Source organism: Mauremys reevesii, linkage group 2 (assembly GCF_016161935.1).
Source record: "Mauremys reevesii isolate NIE-2019 linkage group 2, ASM1616193v1, whole genome shotgun sequence".
Classification (NCBI taxonomy): Eukaryota; Metazoa; Chordata; order Testudines; family Geoemydidae; genus Mauremys; species Mauremys reevesii.
This window is the reverse complement of record NC_052624.1, coordinates 82,748,305-82,772,691: the sequence shown is the minus strand read 5'-3', so window position 1 is coordinate 82,772,691 and position 24,387 is coordinate 82,748,305. Positions and strand designations below refer to the sequence as shown.

Sequence of the window (24,387 nt, the reverse complement as noted above, 5' to 3'; positions counted from 1 at the left end):
TATGCCCTTGGAGTTTAGTTCCTTATCTAGGATGGTGGTTATTTCAGAAAGTTGGCTTAGGTAACTTTTCTATCAAAAAGGTCATTCTATTTTGTTTGAAACAATTAATATGTTTTTATTAAGCTGGCCTTCTAGTTTCCGTTAAAGGGACTTCCATCTCTAGGCTGTATCTCTTCATAGAAAAAAATTAAATGTTTCCTATTACTGAAGTATGCAAAGATCCCTTCCTTTTTTGGGAAGGGCATGGATAACTTCTGAATAGGTACCTCGGATATGCTGAATCAGGAAATTACAAAACACCTGCCATAGCTGAGGGCATTAAATGACTTTTGTTCTCCCAACATCCCATCTCCCCACCAAATGTACCCCCCCAAATTTTTTTGTACTGGTTTAAGGTTCCATGTACAAACATTAGGATTAACAGGAACTCACTGAGTAGTAAGTGCAGTTTGTGGGAGCTGCAGAGCTATACCGAATACCTGTTTGCTAGCTATCGCATCCTCAAGGGCTTGACTTTCTAAACATTGGATTGGCGCAGCTCTAGTGTAACCCCTTCCACCAGCCTACATCAGAAATGATCCTGCAGTTATGGAGCTAATAAGTAGGGGCAGGGAGCCGCATTCTGTACCTAAATAACAGTTTTGAATTACATTGGCTAATGCTTGTGTGTATGTGTGTGGGGTTATCCCATTTTTACTGGTATAGCTTGTTTCATTCGGAGGGCAGTGCATTTACTCATTGGGTACAAAGCACAGATTTTCCAGTCTAGCTGCATCTATGCCTACTGTAAACATGGGCTTAGATTGTAAAGAATGATTAGCAAACCTGAAAGCCATGTGATGTTCCCCAGGGAACAATCTAGACTATTGAACAGCTGTGTCCCTTTAATTCTCCAACCTGTTGGTACCTTTTATGCTGCTACCCTAATAAGAGCAACCATGCTGGGTCTGCTCATACACAGCCTGTAGCATGTAATTTACTCCCAGCTGTGTTATGAGGGCTCTCCCCAGCCACTCCTGCATTATAGTACAGCGATTACACCAGCAAATTCCCAGTTCTGGACTTGTCCCTAGAAATGTTCATCTTGTACTGCCCAGCTCTTTACTTTTGGACAATACAAGCTCATAGTCTTTTTGTAATAGAAAAGGATATGCACAAACCCTGTTAACTCAAATGGAAGTTTCAAAACACTGGTTTAGATCAAACAAGTTTATTAACTGCAGAAAGATCAATTAGTAATTAGTCATAAAAGTCAGAATTTGGTTACAAGAAAATAAAAGGTAAAATGCAACTAACATTAACCTTAAGCTAAGGGCTTGGCTACACTTGAGAGTTGCAGTGCTGGTGGAGGCTTTCCAGTGCTGCAATTAGTAACCGTCCACACCTGCAGGGTACATCCAGTGCTGCAGCTTCCTGGCTGCAGTGCTGGCTGAACACCTGGTCTGCTTGGGGTGTAGCGAGTGCAGTGCTGGTGATCCAGCACTGCTCATCAGGTGTGGACACACACCAGTGCTGTAATTGGCCTCCAGGGTATTAGGAGATATCCCAGAATTCCTGTTCAGCCACTCTGCTCATCAGTTTGCACTCTACTGCTCTGGCCTCAGGTGACCCACCCTTTAAATGCCCTGGGAATTTTAAAAATCCCCTTCCTGTTTGCTCAGCCAGGTGTGGAGTGCAATCAGTTAATCTTTCCAGGTGACCATGCCTCCATGTGGCAAACGAGCCCCAGCATGGAGCAATGGTGAGTTGCTGGACCTCATTAGTGTTTGAGGGGAGGAAGCTGTGCAGTCCCAGCTGCGCTCCAGCCGTAGGAATTATGATACCTTTGGGCAGGTATCAAAGTCCATGCTGGATAGGGGCCATGAGCAGGACGCGCTGCAATGCAGGGTTAAAGTAAAGGAGCTGCGGAGTGCCTATTACAAAGCCTGCGAGGGAAACCGCTGCTCCGGCGCTGCCCCCACGACCTGCCGTTTTTACAGGGAGATGGACGTGATACTTGGGGGTGACCCCACTGCCAATCCGACGACCACGATGGACACTTCTGAGCAGGATGGGGGAAAGGAGCAGCAGGAGGAGGGTGGGTGGGTGGAGGAAACCGTGAGTGAAGCTACTGGGATGGGGGAAGACACCCCAGAGTCCCAGGAGGCATGCAGCCAGGAGCTCTTCTCAAGCCAGGAGGAAGGTAGCCAATTGCAGCAGCCAGCACTTACTGAAGGACAAGCAGAGGAGTGGGTTACCGGTAAGCGGCTTTTATTTTCAGGGTGGAAATGTTTCAGGAGAGGAGGGGGGCTTAGGGCTGCATGCATGCATGCCTAGATGTGGAATAGCTCATTGATGTGGTCTATCACGTCGCGGTAATCGGCTGCAGTAATCTCAAAAGTTTCAGCCAGAGCGTAGGCAATGTGCCTGCGCAGGTTTATAGGGAGAGCCACTGTGGTCCTTGTCCCAGTCAGGCTAATGCGTCTGCGCCACTGTACTGCGAGGGGTGGGGGGACCATTGCTGCACACAGGCAAGCTGCATAGGGGCCTGGGCGGAATCCGCATTGCTGTAGAAGACCTTTCCGCTCTTCCCTGGTGACCCGCAGCAGCGAGATATCTTCCAGGAGTAACTCCTGTGGAAAATGTTGGGAGACTGTTCAGTGCAGATCCCCCCTGTAGCTGGCTGTACCCAACACACACAAACCCCTGCACAGCCCTGAAGCAATTAGTACCCCTTACTCACCATTTCGTGGCTCCTGTTGTGTTGTGTGCTCTTTTTTGGTATGGGAAAAGTATGCTAAAGTGAAGACTGTAAACTCCTTCAGTGTGTGGGAATTACTGTCTGGATGAGAATGAACAATGCTACCCTGTTAACTGTTGCCATTTTTGCCTTTCAAAAAGAGACCTTGACTGCTGGACTGCCTGGCTCCACCACTGCACAGAGACTACAAAATCTGAGGAAGAAGCTGTGAAAAACCAAGGAAGACATGCTGAAAACAGTTATTGATCACTCTGCTAGAGAGAGTAAAAACCTGCAGGACTGGAGAGAAAGGGAAAGCAGGCTCCGCCAGAGAAATTGGTGGAGAAACACAGTGGCCAAGAGGAAAAGCACAAAGCAGCTGCTAGGCATCCTGGCGCGCCAAGTAGACTCTATCCAGTCACTCGTAGCCATGCAGGCAGAGCACTAGCGTGATGCCCCCCCACCCCCTCCCGTCCCAAAGCTTTTTCCCTTCTGCCCCAATGTCAGCTCCAAATCCCCTTCCCCAGCATCCAGGTTCTTACCACCACCAGCTGCTTCCAACACCTGTACGTTCACCAACCAGCCCTGAGAACTACGACCCTTACCCTCTGCACTCAACCCCCATCACCATGCAGTAGATGCACCCTGAAGTGCAGCAGTCATTGCACAGCACTCATTGCACAGCACTCCAGACAGGACATATGCAAACTTGTTACTGTACAGTTCACCAACCCACTCTCCTGCCCTTTTAGGTTCCTGAAATGTTGTGTATCTGTCAAGGAAGTTTTTTTCTTTTCAATAAAATAATTCTTGGCTTTGAAAACGGTCTTTATTATTGCAGATAGTGAAAGATACCTTAGCCCAGTAAAGAAACATGCACTGCAAATCATTTTAGGGATAATAGAATCCTAACAGTGTAACCACTGCACTTCACTCCCATGCAAGGCAGCAAACATTACTGTTGGCTTTCAGCCTCAAATTCCTCTCTCAAGGCATCCCTAATCCTTGTAGCCCTGTGCTGGGCCTCGCTAGTAGCCCTGCTCTCTGGCTGTGCAAGTTCAGTCTCCAGGACTTGAACCTCGGTGGTCCATGCCTGACTGAATGTTTCACCCTTCCCTTCACAAATATTATGGAGGGTACAGCATGTGGATATAACCGTGGGGATGCTGCTTTCCCCCAAGTCTAGCTTCCCATACTGAGACCTCCAGCGAGCTTTTAAACGGCCAAAAGCACACTCCACAGTCATTCGGCACCGGCTCAGCCTGTAGTTGAACCGGTCCTTGCTCCTGTCAAGCTTCCCTGTATAGGGTTTCATGAGCCAAGGCAGTAACGGGTAAGCGGGGTCTCTAAGGATCACAGTGGGCATTTCGACGTCCCCAACTGTGATCTTCCAGTCTGGGGAAAAAAGTCCCTGCCTGCATCTTCCTGAACAGGCCACTGTAACGAAAGATGCGTGCATCATGCACCTTTCCAGGCCAGCCTGTGTAAATGTCAATGAAATGCCCACGGTGATCCACAAGCGCCTGGAGAACCATAGAGAAATACCCCTTCCGATTAACATACTCAGATGCTAGGTGGGGGGGTGCCAGAATAGGAATATGCGTCCCATCTATTGCCCCTCCACAGTTAGGGAAACCCATTTGTGCAAAGCCATCCACAATGTCCTGCATGTTCCCCAGAGTCACGGTTCTTCTTAGCAGGATGCGATTAATGGCCCTGCAAACTTGCATCAACACGATTCCAACCGTCGACTTTCCCACTCCAAACTGGTTCCTGACCGACCGGTAGCTGTCTGGAGTTGCCAGCTTCCAGATTGCAATAGCCACCCGCTTTTCCACCGTCAGGGCAGCTCTCAATCTTGTGTCCTTGCGCCGCAGGTTGGGGGCGAGCTCAGCACACAGTCCCATGAAAGTGGCTTTTCTCATCCGAAAGTTCTGCAGCCACTGCTCGTCATCCCAGACTTCCGTGTCGATGTGATCCCACCACTCAGTGCTTGTTTCCCGAGCCCAAAAGCGGGGTTCAACGGTGCTGAGCATTTCCGTGAATGCCACAAGCAATGTAGTGTCACACGCGGCAGGTGACTCGATATCGTCGGACTCCTCACTCACTTTGGAGCTGAAGGAAGAGCTCAACTGCCAAACGTGTTGTGCTGGCGACACGCATCAGCACAGTCCTCAGCAGCTCGGGCTCCATTTCCCACAGAAATCGCAATTCACAGACAGAGTAAAACACAGCAAGAGACTCACAATGGCGCCAAACGTGGCTGGAAAAACTCTGACTGCTGGGATGTGAAGCGATGCACCACGGGGCATTGGGACAGGAAGCGGAATGACCCGCACCCTTCCGTCCCCCTTCCCACAACCCACAGCGGCAAAATGGGACGAGGTGCTCTGTGGGATAGCTGCCCACAATGCACCTCTCAATACAGCGCTGGAAATGCTGCAAGTGTGGCCACACACCAGCGCTGTCCCTACACAGCTGCACGACCAGCGCTGTAACTCCCAGCGCTGCAACTTTCAAGTGTAGCCAAGCCCTAAGTGAATTCAAAACAAGTCGCTTGCTTTTGCAGTCTTACTGGCTGGATGCTTTCAGCTATGACCCCATCCTCCAGTCCAATGTTTTTCCTTGTCCTTCAGGTGTTGTGGACAAAGAAAGAGAGACGATTTGTGTCCTCTGTTTTCACTTATATTTTCCTCTTTGAAAATCATCTCCAGCTGAGGTTCAAGAGACAGGCTCTTTGCATAGGAACCCACAGCTGTTCCTTGACCAAGCTGTAAACTACTTGCTCACACCCTTTTTCCTGTCAAAGAATGGCTGCTTAACCAGGTGCTAGTCCATTTGATTATATTGACCGCTGGCCAAGGCATCAGTTTGCCTTTTCTCTCTGAGGAACTGGTTTGTGCCTGGTTTTCTACACTTGGAACCTCTCACAGCAATGTCACAGTAGAATCTTGACTTTACATACAATGTTGTCACGCACATTTTACCAGGACAATACTCAGCAAATTGAGTGTTCAAATGATACCTCACAAGGCATACTTTGTATAAAAAATACCAGTCTTGTAGAAAGGGTGAAGATAGGGAGACAGACTGTCTCATCATGTTACTCAGAATCTGGCTCCTAGATGCAGATGGCATCCATTGGGGGTTTTTGAAAACTGAATCATCCATCTTTAAATTGCTTTTTATTTTAAGCATAGTGACTAAGCCTTTTTATTACCATATTTTCTTTCCTCTGTTTAAAAGCTTGTGCAGCAGAAAAAGCGTGTTAAGTTCTTAATATCTTGTTAGCAACGTGTGGGGGTGTGACTTGATTTCATGCTGCATGGGAATTTTGTTTTTTTTACTTCCTATTAAGGGGGTGTAAATAAGTAATGTTTTGCTAAAGCTTGAATAGCTAAGTTTTAATAATACAGTGGTAATAATAAGTGGTAATAATACAAGAGAAAATTACACCCATCTAGAATAAAAGCACAAATCAATTTCACTAACCTTGATTTTTTTGAAACTAGAATGGTGACTTGATAAGATTATAACTAAGTTTTCATTGGAAATTCAGGATTTATTCCTATCCTCAAAAAGAGCCCCAACCTGCTTTCCTTGTCACTTCTCACTGCAAAAGTAATATTAAAACTAAGTTAACTGGTGAGATCAGTACTGGCGTACTGTCTCTACATTTCAAAGCTATGTTTGAGAATTGGAAAGAGTTCAGAAAAGAGCTGTGAAAATGATTTGAGGCCTGGAAACCTACCTTACAGTCAGACTTTAAAAGCTTTGTCTAGTTAACTTAACAAAGAACAAGTTAAGTGACCCGATGCTGTATAACTGCCTACGTGGGAAAAGGTTTGATAAAGAGCTCTTTAATCTCAACACAGAATTGGGGGGGGGGGGGTGGTTCTCCATCACTAAGTCTTTATAAAAACATCAGTCTTGATTTAAAAGATGTGCTGTGGTTCATCCAGAAGTTATGGGTTTGAGGTAGGAATTACTGGGTGAAATTACTTTGTCAGGTCAGACTTGATGATCATAGTGGTTCCTGCTGGCCATAAAATCTGTGACTTAATTGATCAAACCATTCTGGAAATTAGTATTTTAATCATTTAAGATGTCTTCTGTAGAGCTTACTGCTTTCTAATTCTGTTAGGAACATTGTAAGTACAATTAACTGAGCCATCTCACCTTGATACCAAATGAGGTAATGTACCCTGTCCCTTCACCCAGAGAGAGCCCATGATCCTGTAAGCTGTGCACACTCCTTCCTGTGGAGTTCTTAAATTCACAAGAACATAGGAATTGCCATCTTCAATCACACCTACGGTCTGCCTAGTTCAGTAACTTGTTTCTGACAATGGCCAGACTCAGCACCACATGCTTCAGAGGAAGATGCAAGAAACCTCAGTAGGCAGATGTGCAATAATTAAGGCTCTGTGTTTGTCACGGAGATGATGGATTCCGTGACCGCCTGCCACCTCTGTGACTTGTGCAGTAGCTGGTGTGGCTGAACCTGGGGCTGCCCAAACAGTGGGCCTCACTGGCTGCTGCTGGAGCAGCTCTGCAGCCAGCCACTTAGACAGCCCTGCAGCCAGCTGCACCAGCTGCTGTTCTGGCAGGTGGTGCCTGGCAGCTGGTCCCTGGGACCACCTGAGCAGCTGCTGATGTAGCTGACCCCAGGGACCACCTGAGCAGCAGTCCCAGGGGTAGGGGGAGTAGCCATAGCTCAGCAGCTCTGGGCAGTGATCCTAGGGAGGCTGGAGAAGTGCCTAACCCAGGGCATTGTGTCTCTTCTCCCCTCCCCGCCCCCCCCCTGTGGCAGCCAGAGCAGCAGCAGCAGCCCCCCTGTGGGGTTCTCCTCCCCCCCACCCTGTCAGTGGTCAGCACAGTAGTGGGCCTCCCGGCACTCTCCCCCAAGTGGCAGCTGGATCGACAATGGGCCCACTGGAGCTGGTCCCCCAGGGCTCCTCCCAGGGGGTGGCAAGAGTGGCAGTGGGCCCCTGGGACTCCCCCTGTAGCTAGTGCCAGGGGCTTCCCGCCCATGCAGTGCTGCCCATCCCACCCCATGATTCAATTGGGTATTTATGGTATAAGTCATGGACAGGTTATGGGCGAGAAACAAAAAATCACAGTCCTGTGACCTGTCCATGACTTATACTAAAAATACCTGTGATTAAATCTTAGCCTTTATCAATAATCAGCCCCTATGAAGGTCTCCCCCATAAGCTAATACTTAGATTGCTTTAAACTCTGAGTCATGAGATTTCATATTTCAAAACTTTTTAGCATTAACTGAAAATTACTCATATGCATGGCCAGTCCCTTCACTTAAACAATATAATATGGCAATGAGTTCCACAGTCTAATTACTTGCTGAGTGTAAAAGCATTTCCTTGTATCAGTTTTGAATTTTCCACCTTTCAATTTCAAATGTCCTTTGTTCATGTGCTGAGACACAGAATCTTTGACTGGAGATATGGAAAAAACTCATCTAATCTCATTGTCCTTTTTTCCCTCATCCCCTTCAATTGTGCAGCATCCTTTTTGAGCTGGGTGACTGTTTCTAACTGAGGGCATACTACTGATTTATATAATGGCATATTTTCCATATTATTCTCCATCCCATTCCTTATGCATACTAAGCAGGTTGCTCTTTTTTCCTGTAGGGCTGTTTCACTAGTAAAAGATCAGGGGCTAGGCCTTTATTTTGTATGATTTGGGGCAGTTGTCTCAAGTAGCTTAGGTTGTACTCTACTCTACTCTAAAAATAATGCCAGAAAGAAATAGAAATAACACTTTAAACTGGTTGGTTTTAAAATACTAAGGAAATTCCCACAAAACAATTACACCAGAGGCTGGGGATACTCAGTTTTCAACATCAACTTTAACTCTGCCCTATTCTCCCTGATCACTCTCTGCCATCCTGGTTATGGTCTACATACTCCTGTCATCCTAAACAAAACACTACATCCATCAGTAAGTAGAGACAATACCAGATGCCGCTCTTACTGATGGGTTGGGGACTTATCACCTTGTTCATATAATGTGCACAAGATCCTGATTTCGTCCAGCACCCAGCTGTCTGGGGGATACCCTGATCACCAGTACAATATTGGTCAGATCCCATATTCATGCTACAGGTGAGTGATTAGCTTTTTTTGACATCCTTGCTGAAGGCAATGGTCCATAGACTCCCTGTACCATGCTCTTGTTAAAACAGGCCTGAAATTTCCTCCTGCTATAGGCTGGCATAGTGTGTACAAGGTATATCAGACAACAAAAGACCATACTTTGCAATCCACGTGCACAACAGGGACTGCTTGTTTCTCTTCTGTGTCAACTAGTGGGGATTCTCCCAGCAGTAAGCAGGGGATAGGGGAGGGGGGCTGGTGGTTAAACTTTAACTGAATATTTTCAGACCCTCTGAAGTGTATAGATACTTATTTTTAAATACAGCAGTCCCTAAAAATTCTTGTTACCATATGTTTATTTCCAACTCTCTCCTTGCCCCCCAACAAACAATCTTTAGTCATTTTTGGTGCAATGGCATTGATCACAATAGTCTCAGCAAGGATCAAAATTATTCTAACCAGTGAGGTATGTGAATATCCTTAAGATGACTCATTGACCCTACAGATAGCACACATTTTTTTTGAAGTTTAAACCTCTGTACACTCAGGTTCCTTTCATCAGGTTGTATTCTAGGCATTCATACAAGCCTATGATTAATTAAGTCTTAACTGTTAGTGTCTGTAAGCCTGTGGGGTTTGTTGTATACAAGTTTCCATTGACAATAATGTGTTGATTATTTTTAGAATTGGCAATTCAAATGTTTTTAGAAATTGAGTAAGGGAAAAACTAAAGTGTTTACTCATTTTTACACAGATTCATTTTACATACTACTTCTAGTCTACATATAGAGAGTGTTTTGAAGTTGTGGGTTTTGTTTTTGTTTTTAACTATTTGGCACACTTATTTCTGTTTCAGTTACATTTCTGTAACTGATCACTTCATGTTAAGTCTTAAGCTGTTTTTCAGTAATGCTATCTAGTTGAGATAATGTGAGACTATCTAAAAGAAATTGTTGTCTTATGTACATTTTCTAAAAAAATAAAGTTTGCCATTTTTAAGATAGATTCCTTCTTGGAAAATATGAGTAATGTATATCCTCTAGGGCTGTCGATTAATCACAGTTAACTCATGCAATTAAGTCAAGACAATGAATTGTGATTAAAAAAATTAATTGTGTTCAATCGCACTGTTAGACAATAGAATACTGATTGAAATTTATTAAATATTTTTGGATGTTTTTCTACATTTTCAAATATATTCTATTACAACATAGAATACAAAGTGTACAGTGCTCACTTTATATTTATTTTTTATTCCAAATATTTGCACTGTAAAAATGATAAAATAGTATTTTTCAGTTCACCTCATACAAGTACCATAGTGCAATCTCTTTATCGTGAAAGTGCAACTTACAAATGTAGATTTTTTTTGGTTACATAACTACACTCAATAACAAAACAATGTAAAACATTTAGAGCCTGTAAGTCCATTCAGTCCTACTTCTTGTTCAGCCAATCCCTAGGACAAACAAGTTTGTTTACATTTATAGCAGATAATGCTACCCTCTTCTTATTTACAATCTCACCTGAAAGTGAGAAAAGGCATTTGTGTGGCACTTTTGTAGCCCGTATTGCAAGGTATTTATGTGCCAGATATGCTAAACATTTGTATGCCCCTTCATGCTTTGGCCACCATTCCGGAGGACATGCTTCCATGCTGCTGATCATAGGTGCCAACTTCTGCTGGCACTGGTGGGTGCTCAACCCCCCTCTGCTCCCGGTCCTGCCCCGACTCCAACCCTGCCCCACGCTGTACACTTTGTATTCTGTGTTGTAATTGAAATCAATATATTTGAAAATGTAGAAAACACTCTAAATAAATGATATTCTATTATTGTTTAACAGAGTGATTAATCATGCAATTAATTTTTTTAATCGCTTGACAGCTCTAATATCCTCTAATATCTAATGTTTAATATTAGTACTTGAGCCTTGCATAATCAGTTTTCTGAATTGTCTTTTCATTATGTAACAAAAATACTTGAAGGAAGCAGAGTTTAAATGGGGAATGTACTTCTCAGTGTGAGAAACAATATGTTGCAGTTTTAAGTTTCAATCTGTGGCTCTGTTAATTGACTTAAGTAGTTAAGCATACTGTGCCATGTTCTGGAATGATCTCACAGTTCTAAAACAAGTAAACTGTTGATACTATCTCCAGAATGTTAGGGAGAGGAGGATCATCTAGCATTCTGGACAGTCACAATATTTTTACATGATATAAGTACTGACAGAATAAGTCTCTGCCCACAGTAGACTCTAAACTGTTTTCAAATATAGCTTGTGTCTGCATGCTGTCATACTGCCCTTAAAAATGAGTTATCGGCTTGGTAAGTTGTCCCTGTTAAACCATCCTTGCTATGATTATAGCAAAAAACCATGGTCAAGCATAGTTCTGCTGCTTTGCAACAGTAGTTAAGTCTCTGTGCTTATACAGCTTGAGTGAGGTCACACAGAAAGTCATTAGTAGAGCTGGAAGTCAGGTCTTCTGAGTCTATGTCCAATGCTTTCACCACAAAGCTCTCCTTTCAAGTGAGCACCTTAAACACATGGATGTTCTACTGCCTAAACACCAAAATAAGGCATAAATACTTAGTGTGTATTTGGCAGTCATGGAACTGCTGTACAGTGAAAAGTATAAGAATAATTGTTACATCTAATAATTGTTACATCCTGTTGAGAACTATTGTGTTTATTTCTCTGAAAACCTACTTGGCTTGCTGTGGTTTTGCACTTTTACTAACAAGTCCATGGGAATCCAGCCCTGTTGTAAAAGAAATGCAGAGATTGGGGTGCCTTCTGGTAATGTAGGAATTGCTTATGAAAAATGTTGAATAATGCGCTACTCTTCAGTAAATAGTATATATCTATATAAGGCAAACATTGGCAATTCTCCTGCATATCCTACTGTACAACCTTGCTAAAAATGGCCTTATGAATTGTGCTTGGTGCATGCTCTGTAGTGGTAGTTGTATATATCTTCAGTCTCTTGTAACATCTTTTTACTCAAAACCATATCTGGGCCAGACCCCAGGAGCACATGATGTGGAAGTGCTGCCTCAGATGATTTATAAAGTTATAAGGTAGCATCTTACAGGTTAATAATTTATACATTATTCAAGAGAATTGCGATAGGGTTACTTAATACGGTTCCACGAATGCCAAGATAATGCAGTAGAGCAAACATACTACAATGACTATTAAATAGAGAGAAATTTTGCTACATATTATAAGGTGGTGGAAAATTATATTGTGATGACCTATGAATGTGTAAGCTATGCATAATTGTTTATGCCAGGGGAGGTTTCTACTACACACACAATGCTTTGGTGAATAGTGATGTATTTGAAAGTAATTGTGAAGATTAGAATGCTCAACACCCTGCCTCACTCTCCTTATAAAGGCTAAGCTATTTTTAAAGGGATACTAAAATTTTATCTGGAATGTATCCCTTTAATATAGCTTATAGCTGATATCTCTAAGCTATTTTTAATGGGATATGTTATATATAAAATGTTAAATAACTTAAATATATCATACATTAAGATTGTGTGTGTGTTACAAATGTCAAGATGTAAGTGAAAAACTAGTTGCTTGATCAAATGTTACAAATAACTCTTCACATTATAAAACTGTAATTATGCAAATCTTCTAATTTACCTGTTCAATTTATTTGCTTTTTTTGCATTTCTATCAGTGTGTACAAGGAAAAGGAAACCGGCTTGTCAGTTTTCTGCTTCTCCTACGCTACCAAATTATGCCAATATTTGTGTTGCAAACACTACAGGGGGAAGAGATTGATATTTTTTAAAGTTTCTATTTGAATATGAAAAGCAAGACAAGATATGGAAGCATTTCAATTGGTCTTAAATTTTACTGTGCTAATTTTGCGGTTTTAAATAGATTCTAATTTTTGGGACAAGTTTAACTTGACAATATCTTTTCTGTGAAACCCAAGCATCATGTGAACAGCTTATTGTTTTAACCTTTTACCAGAACTTTTGTTGTAACAGAACTTCTGTTTTAAGCTCACTCAGAATTGGGATTCCAAACAGTGATGAGTATCAAAATTATGATCCATTACTCCATTTACATGTATTGTAAATCCCTCTGGAATCTTCCAGTTGCAGATAAACAGCAGGTCAGGCTGTTAGTATTATGGATGTTTAAAAATCAGTTTTAATGCCTTCTCATTGCCATTATGTAGTTAGGCTATTGGATTAATTGGGACTGCATTACCCCAATAAATGACTTGATTGTGGTCTAGAAGGGCCAGGTTTGTAAATGTATTTAGGCACCTAATGATACAAATAATTGCCTAGTGAGATTTTCAAAAGTGCCTACGTGCCTAATTTAGACACTTCTGAAAATCGTACTAGGAGGCTATCTGCATCTTTACTCACCTAAAGTGCCTTTACACATCTGACCTAAGTACCTACATGGGGAGAAGATTTCTGAGCAATCTGAAGATTTCTCTTTAAGTCAGCAGACAAAGGCATAATAAGATCCAATCACTAGAAGCTGCACAAATCAGGATTAGAAATAAAAGGCACATTTTTACCAGTGAGGGTAGTTAACTATTGGAAAAACTTACCTAAGGATGTGACGGGTTCTCTGTCACTTGAAGTCTTTAAACTAAGATTGACTGTCTTTCTTAAAGATATGCTCCAGCTCAACCAGAAGTTACAGGTTTGATGCAGGAATCACTTTGTGAAATTCTATAACCTGTGTTACATAGGAGATGTCAGACTAGATAAGCATAATGGCCCCTTCTGTCTTAAATTCTATGAATCTATTAATTGCAGTGCTTAGATCTTTTGTTCTCTCAATGTAAGTGGAAGTCTAGTTGACTTGAGCCAAAGTTTCTGTGCTTTCCAAAGCCTCAGTGAACTCAAAATATATTAGGAGAGAGAACCAGAGTGTGAACAGGAAAGAAGAAGGAACATGATATCTTTCTCTGTCATAAATCTGATCCAGCGTAGAGAAGGGAAATCGTGATTTGCTGATTTTGAACTTATTTAGAATCTCATCCCCCAGAGTAGCATGAATGACTAATTATATGAGCAGATGCTGCTAATTTTATAATGCTGTGATTTGAGGAAAGAGAATGAGTCTATCCTAGAGAATTAATAGCACACAAGTGTTAGTCATAAAAAAAATTTTTTTTTTCCTTGTACATTACAGGTCAAAGAAAAGTCCAGATATTTTTGCTATACATTTTGGCCAAAATTTTCAATTTAAGTAAATGCCTAAATAAATCGTTAGGGTCCTAAATAAAAATGGCCTGATTTTTCAAAGATGCAGAGCACCCACACCTTTGAAAATCTGATCCTTTATTGAGGTGCCTAAATACAGGTTTAAGTGCCTAATTTTAGGCAACCAGGTTGGAAAATGCTGGCCTTCTGGTATAGAATAAACCCGCTATTATGTTACAACCAGCTTCTAGTAGTATGCACTATCTTGAGTGGTTAGAAGTAGAGCTAGCTGGAAACTAGAATTTCTATTTTATGGGAAATTTTGAAATTAAAAAAAAAAAGTTCCAAACAGAATGAAAATGAGATGTTGAAAGGCTCCCTGAGCTGCTCAGAGCTATCCTGTAGCTATCCCATAGTTCCCGCAGCCTCCCCCGCCCGTTGGAATTTCCGGGTTGAGATCCCAGTGCCTGATGGGGCAAAAATCATTGTCGCGGGTGGTTCTGGGTACAGCCTCACCCCTCCCTCCCTGAAAGCAGCAGACAACCGTTTCGCGCCTTTTTTGCTTGGTGAACTGTGCAGACGCCATAGCACAGCAAGCATGGACCCTGCTCAGCTCAATACCGCAATCGTGGATGATTTAAACACCTCGCGCACTCTCGTGCAGTATATGGTGAACCAGGACCTTCAAACCGAGGCGAGGAGGAGACGGATACGGCAGCGCGGTGATGACAGTGATGAGGACGTAGACACAGAATTATCTCAAACCGCGGGCCCCTGCGCTTTGGAGATCCTGATGGTAATGGGCCAGATTCTATCCATTGAACGCCGATTTTGGGCCCGGGAAACAAGCACTGACTGGTGGGACCGCATTGTGTTGCAGGTGTGGGACGATTCCCAGTGGCTGCGAAACTTTCGCATGCGTAAGGGCACTTTCATGGAACTTTGTGACTTGCTTGCCCCTGCCCTGAAACGCCATAATACCAAGATGAGAGCAGCCCTCACAGTAGAGAAGCGAGTGGCGATAGCCCTGTGGAAGCTTGCAATGCCAGACAGCTACCGGTCAGTCGGGAATCAATTTGGAGTTGGAAAATCTACTGTGGGGGCTGCTGTGATGCAAGTAGCCAAAGCAATCACTAAGCTGCTGCTATGAAAGGTTGTGACTCTGGGAAATGTGCAGGCCATAGTGGATGGCTTTGCTGCACTGGGATTCCCTAACTGTGGGGGGGGCGATAGATGGAACCCATATCCCTATCTTGGCACCGGAGCGCCAGGGCACCCAGTACGTAAACCGGAAGGGGTACTTTTCAATGGTGCTGCAAGCACTGGTGGATCACAAGGGACGTTTCACAAACATCCACGTGGGATGGCCAGGGAGGGTTCATGACGCTCGCGTATTCAGAAGCACTACTCTGTTTAAATGGCTGCAGCAAGGGAATTACTTCCCAGACCAGAAAATAACCATTGGGGATGTTGAAATGCCTGTCGTTATCCTGGGGGACCCAGCCTACCCCTTGATGCCATGGCTCATGAAGCCATACACAGGCTGCCTGGACAGTGGTCAGGATCTGCTCAATTACAGGCTGAGCAAGTGCAGAATGGTGGTGGAATGTGCATTTGGCCGTTTAAAGGCGCGCTGGCGCACATTACTGACTCGCTCAGACCTCAGCCAAACCAATGTCCCCTATGTTATTGCTGCTTGCTGTATTCTCCACAATCTCTGTGAGAGTAAGGGGGAGACCTTTATGGCGGGGTGGGAGGCTGAGGCAAATCACCTGGCCGCTGATTACGCGCAGCCAGACACCAGGAAGATTAGAAGAGCACACCAGGAAGCAGTGCGCATCAGAGAAGCTTTGAAAACGAGCTTCATCAATGGCCAGGGTACAGTGTGACTGCTGTGTTTGTTGATGAACACCCACCCCCCTTGATTGACTCAGTCCCTGTAAGCAACTCCCCCTCCCCCTTCGAGTACAGCTTACTTATGCAAATAAAGTCACTCTCATTTAAAAATCATGAATTCTTTATTAATTCATTATAAAAAGAGGGAGAGAAGTAAGGGTGTGGTTTGGGAGGAGGATAGGAGGGATGGAGAAGGCCATTAAAATTTTTTCACAGTAACGACAGCCTTCTGGTTGGGCTGTCCACGGGGGTGGAGTGGGCGGGTGCACGGAGCCTCCCCCCACGCGTTCTTACACGTCTGGGTGAGGAGGATGTGGAACATGGTGAGGGTTGAGGGTGGTTATACAGGGGCTGCAGCGGCACTCTGTGATCCTGCTGCCGTTCCTGAAGCTCCACCAGACGCCGGAGCATGTCAGTTTGATCACGCAGCAGCCCCAGAGTTGCATCCCGCCACCGCTGATCTTCCTGCCGCCACCGCTGATTTTCCTGCCGGTCTTCCTGCCGCCACCTCTCATCTCGGGTGTCCCTCCTGTCCTCACGTTCACTGGCATCTTTCCTGTAATTTGAAACCACGTCCTTCCACTCATTCAGATGAGCTCTTTCATTGCGTGTAACTTCCGTAATATCCGAGAACATTTCATCTCGCGTCTTCTTTTTCCTCCGCCTTATCTGTGCTAGCCTTTGGGATGGAGGAGGGACGCTTGAAAAATTTGCAGCTGCATGAGGGAGAGAAATATTTAAAAAGATACATTTTACAGAACAATGGTTATACTCTTTCACAGTGAAAAGCACTATTCACCTTACATAGCACATGTGATTTCCCTACAAGGTCGCATTTTTCATCTTAATACTGAGTGCCTGCAGCTCTGGAGTTACAGATCTCACAGACACAGGTCCAGGCATCAGAATTCAGCTTGCATGCGGCCATGGTAAGCCACTGTCTTTCGGCTTCTGTAGTGATTTACCCCTCCCCCCAACACATGGCTAATACCACGCTAGCTCCCTGCTAATCAACACCCTTCCCACCCCCCCACCCACTGCGTGGCTGGTAGCTTGGGGAAGATCCCCGCTGGCCAAACACAAAAAAGATCATCGGCATTTCACTCCTCCCCTCCCCCCGCTTGGCTACGTGCAGGAAAGGATTTTTTTTTAAGCTGCTGCAGTCCACGAACCCAGTCGGAAAATGGCCATCCCCCTTACTTAAATTCCTGATTTTTAACCAGGTTATCCTGAATGATATCACTTTGCTGAGGATAACACAGCGAGATAAAGAACGGATGCTTCTTGAATGCCAGCAATCACCAGGACCATACGCTGATATGCTTTGCCATGCAATGATACCTGATTACTTGCTATATGCATGGCGTGGTAAAGTGTCCTACCATGGTGGGCGGAACAAGGCTGCCTTGCCCAGAAACCTTCTGCAAAGGCTTCTGGAGTACCTCCAGGAGCGCTTCATCGAGATGTCCCTGGAGGATTTCCGCTCAACCCCCTGACATGTTAACAAACTTTTCTAAGTAACTATACTGTCTGCGAATGCATCCCAAGTCCTCAGGGCAAATCAATCATTAAAAAACGCTTAAAAAACGATGTTTGCTATTTGCCAAGGTACACTCACCAGAGGTCCCTTCCATGGCGTCATTGTCTGGGATAGTTGCTTGGGAGGGCTGGGAGGAGGGTAATTCCGTCAGGGTGAGAAAAAGCTCCTGGCTGCTGGGGCTCACGGAGTGCTGTGTGCTCTCTGCTAGGTCGTCCTCCTCTTCTTCATCTTCATCTTCCCCGTCTGCATAATCCTCAGACATGGCAGAGATTACAACCCCCACCTCGGAATCCACGGTCGGGGTGGGGTACTTGTGGCGCAGCCCCCTAAAATTGCATGCAGCTCAGCATAGAAGCGGCATGTTTTTCGACCTGCCCCGGACCTTCCGTTTGCTTCTTTGGTTTTCTGGTAGGCTTGTCTGAGCTCCTTAACTTTCACTCTGCACTGCACTGAGTCCCTGCTGTGGCCTTTATCCGTCATAGCCTTAGAAATTCTTTCAAATACTTTTTCATTTCGTCTTTTGGAACGCAGTTCTGTTAGCACTGAATCCTCTCCCCATATAGCGATCAGATCCAGTACCTCCCGTGCAGTCCATGCTGGGGCTCTTTTTCGATTCTCAGGAGACTGCATTGTTACCTGTGCAGATGAGCTGTGCGTGGTCACCTGTGCTGATGAGCTCTCCACGCTGGGGAAGCGGGAAATGAATTTCAAAAGTTCGCGGGGCTTTTCCTATCTACCTGGCCAGTGCATCAGAGTTCAGAATTCTGTCCAGAGCGGTCAGTGGTGCACTGTGGGATACCGCCCGGAGGCCAATACCGTCGATTTGCGGCCACACTAACCCTATTCCGATATGTTAATCCCGATATTAGCGCTACTCCTCTCGTCGGGGAGGAGTACAGAAACCGATTTAAAGAGCCTTTAAAAACGATATAAGGTGCCTCCTAGTGTGGACGGGTGTGGCATTAAATCGGTTTTACGCTCCTAAAACCAGTTTAAATGCCTAGTGTAGACCAGGCTTCAGATGCACTGCACAGCTGAGGAACTGCCCTTTATCTTCAAATACAAATGAAATGAAGAGACTGGAATAAAATATGGCATCTCTTACAGCCTCTCTGTAATTTCCACTATTCATTCAGAGTGTGTCTTTTTTTGCCAAGTTAACTCAAATTATTATCTACACTCTAATTAATTCCTCTCAAATTAGCTTAGCTCCATTGAGAGTGGCCACACTGCAGAATAACATTTGAGGTGCACAGAGTGGTTGCATTAACTGTTCACAAGCAGAGCTAACTTGTGGGCTGGCTAACTCGAGTTAAAAGCACCATCCCACTCAAGAGATTCTGTGTGTGGATGGCACACTAGTTAGGGGCAACACATGAATTCTAACTCAGATTAACTCTGCTGTGAATACAAGCTGTTAGCCATTTTTCCTCAAGCACAGGCTGGTTGTGTCAGATTCAAATATTTTTGCAACATTCACAAATTATGAGGTTGACTGTCTGCTTCTGGCCCCCTTGCCTGTACCCATCAGTTATTAACTGTTACCGACTATAAAAAAAAATTGTGAATTTACTGGCATTGCATAAGCCTACTGTCTGCAACACTGAGACCTAAATAGCCAGCCTCCTGCCACGTATCCAGTATTCCACTACAGCCCTCACTAATGTGTTGTGGAGTATGTTCCAGAAAGTGGATTATATGAGTTATTAATTATTTAATTATTTAAAACAAGTCTGTGTTGGTTTTATGTTAATAGGGAAAACCTTTCCTGATAGGGACACCCCAATCATTCAATTAGTTATTCTTCCTCAATGGATACACCCTATTGCCATTTACCACACCCACAGAACTCTCTGGGCCCAGCAGATCTAGAATAGGACTTGGGGACCCTGCATAGGAGCTGTCTGGGCAGGGGTAGTGACTGGATCCAATCTAAAGTAGCTCCATTTATCAAACCACACTTAACAGACTGGAAGTACCGCAACTGTAGAGGCTTCTGCAGAGCTACAGGCTGTGCTGCTACTCCTGGGTCAGGGTGGAGGGGAGAGAAAATTCCCCCATGCACACGCAGCCCATGTACTCAAGGCCTATGAGATGGCTCATGGCAATTTACTATGAGGGGAACAGAACAGCATACAAGTTTCCTTGAAAATAATGGGTTGGTTATTTTTAGAATTGACAAAGCAAATGGTTTCTAAACTTGGTTCGGGAGGAATTAAATAGCCTAAATAAACATGTACTAAGCACTGCACAGACTGCAAGCTTAATAGTAAGTAGACAACATTATTATATGTTTAGATCACAAACTCTTTGGAGCAGGGACTATATATATATGTATGTACAGTGCCTGATTGCTGATCAGGGCCTCTAGGTATAAAACAACTTAACAAATAATATTAATAATTAGAATACTCTGATCAAAAACACCTGGGTGCCCCAAACTACTGAGCTAGAACAGGGGCTTTGCTGCTACTGCTTGCCTGATCCTGCACACCTCCTCAGGTAAGACTCCTGTTAAAATCAATGGGACTTTTGCCTGAACAAAGCATGCAAACTTCTACCCAAAGGCAGTCGATGCTTGATTAGGAAGGATTCCTCAGCAGTGAATGGTGGTTGTGTGTAGAAGACAGCATTAATTGTTACAGGCGACGGGCACCACTTCCTAGGGAAAGATGATTCTAGCTAAGGTTGCTTGTTTCCCACACCATGGAAAAACATGCAGTTCTGATGCAGCAAAATGGTCAGTTTCCTGGAGCCACAGTATTTTTTTTACAAATATGTATTTGAACAGTCAGTAGGTGGGACAAATAGACAGTTGAAAGTGTATGCGTTACACAGAGGGCTCAGGCACAGTGTACAGTGCAGATGTCAGCTCAAGCTATCAGAGGCAGTGCAGAGTGCTCACCCCTTCACCAGGTGCAACCTCCTTCCCCCATCCACACCAGTAAACTTGCTGGACTGCAATTTAATTTGTATTAAAGGGAGGGTTTCCCCTCATTCTATAGGGATGATTGTTTCATCCGCTTGCTTTAAAGGCACTGATTTATTCAAACACTTACTTTAGGGAATTTGCTAGGTATGACTGTTCTGTAATATGTGGATTGTCTTAGTTACAATAAACACATACAGGAAGATATCCTGTTCTTCTTAGTCATTGATTAGCGAAACTATAGGGTCTGTGTCCCTTCATTCCCTTTATCCATTTTATTGTTCTTCTCTGAATTATCTCTTCATGGTAAAGAGGTGCCCACAACTGAATGCAATACTGTAGGTGTGATCTCATCCCATGCTATAGAGAGGGCTTGTCAGCACCCTGTTATGTTCATAATGCATCTGCATGCTTCTGGAAGCACCAAGGACTGAATCCTGCAGAAAACAGGCTTCACAGCCGCAGAAGCTATTTCATATTCAGAGGAGGAAGTGCCCCCTTTCTCGTAGCTGCAGAATGTCAGACTAGACCACTGGCAGTTTGAACACAAAGAAACCATTCTCTTCTACTCACTCAGCATTGTAATAGAGAAGGGCACGAGCTTATATAAGCACAGTAGTTCTGGAAGGAGCAAGACAAGGTGTGTATGACGTGGAATTTTCTGCTCCTGAGGTGGTTTCTTTGCTTGGTTCTTTGGGTGAAAAAAACAACAACTCATAAACACACTTTTGTTTCTAATACCCCTACGTTATTTTTCAGGCCACCCTAATATATATGGCATTAAGCAGTTCTCCAAGAAAACATTAAAAAAACAAACCAGTTTTGAAAGGGTTGCTTTGTGAAGTGAATGGATATAAAGGGTATGTCTGCACAGCAGTCAGGAGGTGTGACTGCAGCACCCATCTCAGCTAGCTTTGATCAAGTTAACTAACTAACGGTAGCTGTGAAGCCCCGGTAGCATGGACAGCAGTATGGGCCAGGCACCTGAGTACCAGCCAGTCCAGAACTCTGGGCACATACCTAAGCAGCTAGCCTGTAGCACGTAGTCAAGCAGATGCCACAACTGGAGGGAGGGTGAGGTAGTTCAATCACAGTTAGCTCGAGTATGCCTACATGTGCGCCAGTCACATCTCCCAAATGCTGCGTAGCCATACCTAAAGAGACACCACTACAGACAGTGTTACAGTCTGCTGATTTGTGTTTCTGTAACACAGAGAAACCCCAACCAAAATTGGGGCCCCCATCGTGATAGGCAGTAAAAGGAACAGTCCCTGCCCTGAAGACTTCATGCTCCTCCCGCTGCCCTGGTACCTTGGGTGCCCACAAATCAAACCTTTCGTACCCAGAGATGCATCCTTCCTGATCCAGCTGAGAGCCTATTCCTCCAATAGAATGTAGTAATAGTGGTCATTTGAGGATCCGAAATCTGCGACTGAAACAAAGTAGGTCAATAGTGCAAATGGAATCAGTAGGGTCAGGAGGCTGTCTTCCCGCTTCTGCTTCCTGTGGTGGCTTGGTGATCAGGCAAAATGTCTGCTGGAGACAAGAAGCCTGATCTTCCAGTTCCTTCCAGCAGTGTAATCAGGAGTAATAGCACTGATGTCACTAAAGCTATTACAGTGTAAGAGATAGGAGAATCAGGTTGCGACCCAGGTCTAGGGCCTTGTGGTCCTGGCATGGGGGAAGTTCCCATTGACTTTACTGGCTTTTATTTTTCCCCTTATTACCATAAAATAGTTTCAAAACAAGATTTGCAGAGGCAAAAGACTGCTGCATGCACTACTAAGCATCGAAAGTAACAAGTGTGTGTCAACATGTTGGTTTGAAATGCACAAGAAGTCCTAGCAGCTAAATTTAAAAATAGCACCCTTACAGTGCATAAATGTGTACTGTTTTTCATAATCTGTGCAGGATTTTCCCACTTGCTTTATTTAATTTCCAAAGTTAGATCTCATGGATCTCAGCTGGTATAAATTAGAATAGTTCCATTGAATCCGGCTCTTTGTTTTTGAAAGAAAAAACATTGTCTTGTTTTACTTGCTTTACCCACACACTCATTTTCATTCAGACAGATTAAAAATCTACTTTATCTTGGGAACTGAAAACACATATGAACATACAGTCACTTATATTGCTTCTCTCCTATTTTTGTGAATCTGTTTTGTGCACACCTCTCTGCTGTATGAAACACAAAATATTGTTTTGAGCTTTCTGGGACCTGCACATCTTTTCATCTGAATATAAAATAATATTCGTGTCTGACTAGTATATCACGTTAAATTTACATAAACCAGATCTTCAGATGTTATGAATGGAGCTATGCCAATTTATTCAATGGTGCTATGTCAGCTGAGAATATGCACGGCATATATTGTTAAATGTGGCCCATTATATGAATGCATGGTGCCTAAATTACATAAACTAAGTCTTTTGAAATGTTATAACTTTTGTGTGTACAAGAGCTTGGTATTATTTTATTATTGTTAACTTCTTATGAAAGTTATCTATCATATGTTTTACTGGAGGTGCAATGCTTCAGTGTAAGTTTAGTGCAATGTGACTGCAAAGTTGTTTTGAACTTGTGGCTAGAGCAAATTAGACTTGTGAAGAGTTTTGTTCTCCGGGATCACCATGGATGGTGGGTGAAGCTTCCTCTTGGTGAGGGTGGCCCCTACCCACACCTTCTGGCTGAGGCCCAGCCCCCACTTGCTGCTCTCAGCCCCCACCCCCCACTCTGAACTTGGTTGAGGTCATGGAGGGGATGGGGGCCGGGGCGAGCTGAGAGCTCTCAGCCTCAGCTGGGTCCTCAGTGGAGCTCTCTGCCCAGGCTGGAGAGCTGAGCACCGAGCCCCTCCCTCATTCTGCCCCTCCCCCTTCAGCCCTGCCCCATTCCACCTATCCCCCCCCCATTCTGCCCTCACTCTGCCTCTTTCCCACTCGAGGCCCTGGCACCCCACTTGCTTCTTCCCCCCTGCCGCCCTGAAACCAGAGAAGCTCTGTGCCCCCACTGCAGCCCTCAGAAGTGGAAAAGATTGGTTAGCAGATGCTGAAAGTGATACTTACTTCTGGAATTTGACCTCTGAGAGGATAAAATCAACAGACTTTAAGGGAGCTGGCCAGGGAATTAATGTACACTGGCTAGTTTCCTTCCTCTGGTGACGAAAATAAGTTTATCCTTTATTAGCCTGAGCCAAAGCCCTCTACAAGTCAATGGGAGTCTTTTGATTGACTACAATAGGCTTTAGATTAAGCCCTATCTGAAGAAAGATTGCTTTGTAAGACTCAGAACTTTTTTCTGTTTTGTATTTTTAGAATGAAATTTATTCAAGGTATGATTAGGTGGCCCAGACTACAGTGTGTGTAGTGCACATTAGCTCAGAGATTCCTAAATTCTTGTAAAAAGTTGCAACACATCAATATGTGACTTATACACAGAAAACCAAAGACACCGGGCTGTGACCAGGTGCCTGGGTGGGCCCCACTGAGAATGCCACACTCAGGGTGGACTGCAAGAAATAGAGCAGACAATCTCCCAAACTGGTGGTTTATTCTATAATTAGATTCACCAAGCCAGTAACAAAAGAGCTTCTGCAATACCACACCGGGTAAGAAGAAGCCAAACACAGTCCCTGTTTAGTCATTCCAGCCCTTGGCTCCCATCTAGACAACCAAGTCTAATATGGTGAAGGGTTACTGACAACCCTATTCACCATACTTAAAGTTCTACCAATCCCAAAGAATTGGACATTTACCTTCAGGTCAATATGAATTTCAGATTTTACCCAAATATCACACTGTCCGCCAGTTCTTAGTAAACTAACTACACATTTATTAATAAAATAAAATAAAAATGTTGTTAATGGTTAAGGAGTCATATACATACAAGTGATTTTCCATGTTCATAAATCAGGTTCATAGCACTGATGTTGTACCTGCTGGCTTGTAAAGTCTCTCTGGAATTATCCCGAAAAGATTTGAATCCAAATGCA

The 24,387-nt window shown here is 44.0% G+C and overlaps 1 long non-coding RNA gene across 1 annotated transcript in view; it reads left to right on the top strand.

Moving 5' to 3' along the window:
- Window positions 1-11,073: 11,073 nt before the first annotated feature.
- The window catches only part of LOC120396593, a 51,546-nt gene continuing 38,232 nt past the window's right edge, over window positions 11,074-24,387 (top strand). Inside the window, exon 1 of the long non-coding RNA XR_005593242.1 lies at window positions 11,074-11,168. This is a non-coding gene — a long non-coding RNA (uncharacterized LOC120396593). The remainder of the gene's footprint in view (window positions 11,169-24,387) is intronic.